Consider the following 6,720-nt stretch of genomic DNA (forward strand, 5'->3'; position numbering starts at 1 on the left):
CTAGGTGTTAGCACCAACGCCATGACCATATTTCTCATTGGATCGAGGGGCCATGTGCTTCCTGGAGGACACCTTACTCTGGGAGTCCCTGCATAATTTCTGAGCATGACAGGCAGGCCTTTTGTCTTCTTAAAGGGGTTTTAACTAAAAGCCTGAAACTAACACCCATATATTTATGATTCCTTCAATGGGTAGACTGCATGTAACTGAAATGATATACAATTAATTGCTTTTACTCATTTTACACATTTCTCATGAGTATTGCTTGAGCAAGTGATGCCAGTTTTTTTCCTTAAGTCTGGCAACAAATGCTGCTCTTCACCTCCCCATGTGTGTGTTTTTTCGGGGGGAGGGAGCAGGACTGATACCGGCTGGTGAATTCAGAATTAATTACAGATTGCTTTCCTCAAAAAAGACACACATGGGTCACGAACCTCTAATGATTTCTGGCAGCCGTTTTGGTACTATCAAGATTACTAGTAACTGGACAGACACTTTACTCCTTTTCTTGGAAGTGTATGTTACAATTTGGGGGCATTTGGACACGACGAGCTTTGTTACAGTTGCCGCATCCGATGAGAGTTTAAGACCATACAAGCCGTTGGCTCAGAAATCCATTATGTAATTTACTAATTCACAAACTTTTTGGTAGTCTGTGACTTTTTGTTAAATACTAATGTACAAATAAATAAATTTCCAAAAACTACAGGCTCAGAATTAAAGGATATGTGTCTTAAAAGTGGAGACCTTCTGGCTAAGTGAAGAACGATCTCTCTTCTTATACTGGGTGGGAAAAAGAATGATTTCAACATCCTTTAAATGATCCTTAAAATGTGTTATGTTCATGGCAACAATTGTGGGGGAGATGTTTTCCCTCCCAAGCCCGGATAAGTTAATGGCTTAATTGCACTGAAATTGACTCTTCACAAAAAAGTTTATTCGTTGTTATTCGTTGTTACGCAACTAGTATTGCTGTTTTAATAAATCTTATAAGTGAAATCACTTTAAATTATATGGTTGAAAGGAAGGCTCCTAGTCTCTTAAATAGAGTCTACACACTGTTTCCAACATCTTGCTTCCCCTTTACTCCTCAATCCACTGCATTTGAATTTAGGTCAAAGTGTTTCTTTAACTGGCCTGTTGGATATTCTACCTCTGCTCTGCCTTTCTTCCTTGGGTATCAGATGCTGCTGATGCCACTGGCAGTATTTCTGTCCATCACTTCCTTTGCTGAAGAAGCAGCGTGATGTCAGTGTGAAAGCACAAGCTTACTGCCCACCCACCCGGGTTCAAATCTTTGTTCCACATTTGGCCAACTTGGAGAAAGCGACTATAAGGTGCCATCTTGTTATTTCTCTGTCAATTAAGGTCAACTTATTAAATTTGGATGAAGTTACAGAATACTGAGATCACAGATGGTGAGTTAATTATCACGAGGTTGGTGGATAAAATCAACCTTCTATCACAGAATGGTTTGTAACTTCAGGTGAGCGAGCAGTTTCCAAAGACACATTTCTAGCCAATGTAGCTTCTTAAAACACACGATTGTAAATATGGTCCTTGGAACATATAAATTATTTAAATGTATCTTTGAGTACTTACAGAATTTTTTTCACATTACAAAGAAACTGAATTTTCATACAATTCAAGTTTACAGTAAGTTACAGATTGAGGGTAGAGCCGACTTGAGTTTGATGATAGCTAGAAAGTGAATTTTGACATACATTTTCTATTTGTGAATAAGATATAAGATAAATGCATGCTTTAATTCATCAAATTCTTATGTTAATAGTCTCTTGATCCTTTTCATGATTCCTTATTAGACTGTTAATTAAAGCTTATAGCCTGTGGCTTCTGTTAGAGTTTTGAGTAAAGGTTGAATCAAAGAGTATGGGGCTTATAATTTCTCATTTTCATACACACTCATTAAAGAAATCATTTAGCACAGATTTCTGGAGGTGCTCAAACTTGCGTGGCAATTTGAATTGTATTGTATATGAGTTGTCATTGTGTGTGGAATGGCTATTCTCATACCTCTGAAGTAACAATGTATGCCAGTAAAGGATTCTTCAATTTGAGAAGGTGGTTTCACAACTTTCTCCTTTCTTTCTCTTTCTTTTCTTTTCCTTTCTTTCTTTCTTTTTCTTCCTTTCTTTCTTTCTTTCTTTCTCAAAGATGTTATTTATTTATTTTAGAGAGAGAGAGAGAGAGACCATGAGCTTGAGGGGGGTAGCAGAGAGAGAATGAGAGAAGCAGACTCCACCCTGAGCTCAGAGCCCTACACAGGACTCGATCCCACGACACTGAGTTCATGACCTGAGGAACTGAGCTGAAATCAAGAGTCAGGTGTTTAAATGACTGAGCCACCCAGGCACACCACACCTTCTTCATTTTTTCTGTAAGGATTATTGACATAGGAATCCTAATTCTCCTGTTTGTTTTGCCTACTTTGTTTTTTTAGAAAATTCTTTTTAAGTTGGCTCTTCTAACATCTCTGTGTTCATAGGTAGGCTAATGAGAGAATTCTTCAAAACTGAGGGTGTTACAATACACCCTATAAGAATTTTCCTATAATATTCCTATAGTAGTTTTCTGAAATAATTATTCATGGACTTCCAAAACATGCTCCTTGTTTTAGGATTGCCCCTTATTCCCTGCGTCTGGGGGGTAAGTGCCTCACTGCAGTGTTAGTTCACTGCCTGGAACCTGACTGAACACTTGGGACGTTGAGAACCATAGGATCCCTGAGCATCCCCCGAGGGTCGAGGAAGAAAGATTACAGTCAATAAGACGAGTGAAAAAAGTGACAAGCATGTACAGATGTGAAGAGTTAAGTATTTACGGGGAACTGATGCTTCATGGAACCAAATTAGTACATTTACCACACTGACAGCTTTTTCTTTATATGTTATTTTGTTTTAAAGGAAAGCATTGTGAATGGGATGTAGGGCAAAATCCCATAAAGGCACAGACCCTACAAATAGTTAACCTCTTGGCCAGATGGCACACTTGAGGCTATTTATCAAGATCTGAGGATAGAATTTGGGACAAGAAACTTTAGGTCCAATGCCAAGAAGAAGACAAGAAACTAACAGTGAGGAGACATGGCTTTATCCCACTTAAATAAATAGAGCAATTTTCAAGTGCGGTTCCTTGTATTAACTAGGAGATCAACCTAGTTCCTTTAGTTCCTTAAATTTCATTCCATGGTTGGGAGGAGTAGGGGCAGAGGATGGGAATTGGGCAAGAGGAACGATGCATTTCGGAGACAGTGTCAGGCCTTTCTTTTTAATTTTATTTCTTTTCCTTTTATTTCCTCTTCTTTTCCTCTCCTTCCCTTCCTTCCTCCTTTCTCATCTTCCTCCCTCCTTCCCTTCCTTCCTTCCTTCTTTAGACTTTCTTCTAAGAGGATGTGGGATGGAAAGGAATGATGGTACCTTAACCAAAGGACAAGATGGTAAGGTAATGAGGGAAGAGGCCAGGTCATGGGTTTAGACCACTCTAGGGTACCAGGTCAGGAGAGAGAGTTCAATAGTAGTGTTTCAAGTCCAAGAAAACCCCGAGACCAAAGAGCAGATCAGCGAAGTGGAAGCAGAGAATTACGCTTCAGACGCCGGCTGGGCCCACTCCTCCTCTTAGGCACCGTGGCAGGCTGGGTAAAGTGTTGGTCTGGGAGACAGGCTGTAATTCTGGGTGTGCTCACCAGCTGCACAAGGAATGACCTTGACTAGTCTCAGTCTGTGTTTCCTTGATTTAAAACACAGGGATTGGATTTGCTTCACAGAATGTGTTGTTTCTTTTGTTCCCAAAGAGGCTACCATATTTTTAACAATCTCTTTATATTTTTCTCTTTATCTTTACAGATCTTTCAAAACTTAAATACTTCAAACCATCATGACTTAAATGCTATTTCCCCAGAAAACCTTTCTTACTAATTCACCCAAATTTGAAATGACCTCCTCACTGCCAAACCCTGATATCAGCCACCAATGATACCTACAGTTTAATAGCCAAATAATTAAGTATTGTATTATATTTATTTTGTGGGTCTCTTTTCTTATATATTTTGTTCTGGGTTCTGGTCTTTTATTCTAGGTCACTAAGACTACTGGGGTATTTTGGGCATAGAGAGTTTCTTTCTTTCTTTCTTTCTTTTTTATTACTCAGCACTACCATGATCCTTGGAGAGAGTATGTTCATCATTAAATACTTTACTTTTTCATTTGTTGAACTGTCAATCTGGAAACCTTACATATTTCCAGATTAAACTCATTTTCATAACTTAATAAAGTGCCCTCTTTTGGAAGCTCACAGATATTCTACTGGAGAGGAAAAATAATCTCTCTAGTTTGGATTTTTATTTCCTCTATTAAAACCCTATCAGGCTCCGGTCCTTGCCCAGTAGAGCGAGCGATGTTTCCTATGCACCTGGACCAAAAACCTTGAGTAACACCAAATGGATCATCAGGGACATCAGGGACAGGCTATGTACCTCAGCAAGGTCATTGTCGAGGCTTTTAATTTTTTTCCTTGAACCTCATACCCATTTGTGGAGCACATTATTGAATAGGCAGAGTAAGTTACAACTGATTCTGAAAACAAATACAACTCCATCCTGAATCATGTTTATTTAATAAATGCTGATATGGTTAACCGCCAGGGTTCTCCTTTATAACTCGGCAGGAATAACAAACACCTCTCGATCCTTGATGCACCAGCCCCCGTCTTACGATGGTCTCATGCTCACCGCTGGCCTGTGGTGCCATGTCCCTGCAGGCCCCAGAACAGTAACTGCAGGCAAGGCTGAGCCTTTGCTTTCTCTCTTACCAGGATTTTCTGAATCCCCACATCTCTCCCAACACTTTTCCACTGTCCCCACAGTAAGCTCGATGTTCCCAGTTCCTAGTCCCCGTAGCAAGTTTAGCACCAAGCAGACCCCCAGATAACCCACTGCTGGTTCTGTCCCTGCCCATTCCCAGTCACTTCCAAGTTTTATGGAGGGAAATACCTGGGAGAAGGAAGAGCCAGAAGACAAGAGCCCAGTCTTTAACAATAACCACATCTAGCAGGTCAGTAGGAGGAGACTGAGCCGGGAGGGTCCAGAAAAATAGATGTGCTGGAAAAAACAGATTAAGAGGGAAGGGAGGTGGTTTAAAAGATGCAGAGCAGCACCATTGTGTGGTGGGAATGGGATGACAGCACCAGCACTTGCCTGCAGCATTGTTTCTTTCAGAGAAATCAGGTTTGCGTAGGTCAGATGTCCAGCTGTTTCTTAATTTAATCGTGGGACCCTGATTTTCAAAAATAGATTCTTAGTTTCATTGTATCGTGAGCACTTTAATTACATATGATTATTGGGCCAATAAATCTCCACTTTGCTGGAGTATAGCCTCCGCAGAGGCAAGAACATAGCTGTTTGATTATCACTGTATCCTTAATATGAGTCAGGCGTCCAGCTCAAGGCACAAAGGGAACTTTTAGGGTTTATCTTCAAATCCTAATAAAAAATTGTATCACATTCTTGTACTGTACTTCCAGTTACTGGCAAGGTGTGACCTTTTTAATGACTGTTAATCATGATGCTTCCTTTTGGAATATTCTCTACCCAGTTACCATTTGGGTCTTAAATTTTTTTATTTATCTCTATGCTATTGATTCTTTTTCTGGAATGTTGTCAGAATTTTCTAGATTTTTTTTTTTTTTTTACTTTTGTGTATGATGTCTTTTTGAAATAGAGATATTTTAATCTGATGACCTTCATAGTTCTGGATCTTTTCTTTCCGGGTCTCCTTCACTGTTTCAGGTGTTGAGGGTACTCAGCGATCCAAACACCAGCCTTGCTGGGAGAGGGGGGAGTGCTGGTGCGGGGCCAGAGCTGTGCCCCAAGGGCGCCCTCACTAGCCCTTACAGAAGTAGGGGACTCTGGGGTGGCCCTGTGGGGCAGAAGAGAGGAGGGAGTGCATTTTAGGGATCCAATTTAGAGCTAGAACACACAGGACTTGGGGGCAGCCCTGAGGTGGGGTTAGAATAGGAGTAATCAATTAGGGCGCAGACAGGGTCAGAGACATGAAGGAAGGCTGGTTCTACCCTTGGAAGAACCCCTGCCTTTATAGATCAGAAAAACAGAGGCATTTTGGGATGAAAAATAAAGAGGAAGTTTGAAAGAACATGTTTTTATGGAAACCAGATAATTACCCCCCTTCTTGGTTTTATGGAAACCAAGAAGGGGGGTAATTATCTGTATAAAATCCCAATAAGTAGTTGGGTCCGGTGAGGACCAGCACCCTGGAATTTACTGGTGGTCTTAAGAAGAGCTGTTGGCCAGGGTGCCTGGGTGGTGCCATCCAACTCTTGGTTCTGGCTCAGGTCATTTAGCAATAATCGCGCCTCGGATAAACCTCATTGGCTACGATACTGCCACTGCGCAAAGCTTCTGGCTCAGGTCATGATCTCAGAGTCATGAGATCGAGACTCCTGTCGGCTCTGAGCTCTGAGCTCCGTGTGGAGTCTGTCTGAGACCCTCCCTCCTCCTGCCTCTCCAGCTGTGTTCTCTCTGTTTCTTTCCTATATGATGTGTGTGTGTGTGTGTGTGTGTGTGTGTACATATATAGATATAGATATATAGATCTATATATTTTTTTAAGAATTGTGGGTCATAGTGATGATGTCAGGATGAAATGAAAGCTGGCATGGATTGAAGACCATTCTGGGCCAGTAAGA

At 40.9% G+C, this 6,720-nt stretch overlaps 1 pseudogene; it reads right to left on the reverse strand.

Moving 5' to 3' along the window:
* Nucleotides 1-6,234: 6,234 nt before the first annotated feature.
* On the reverse strand, nucleotides 6,235-6,432 carry LOC125096532 (uncharacterized; annotated as a pseudogene).
* Between the last annotated feature and the right edge of the window lie 288 nt (nucleotides 6,433-6,720).

The sequence above is a fragment of the Lutra lutra genome, chromosome 3 (assembly GCF_902655055.1).
Source record: "Lutra lutra chromosome 3, mLutLut1.2, whole genome shotgun sequence".
NCBI classification, from domain to species: Eukaryota; Metazoa; Chordata; class Mammalia; order Carnivora; family Mustelidae; genus Lutra; species Lutra lutra.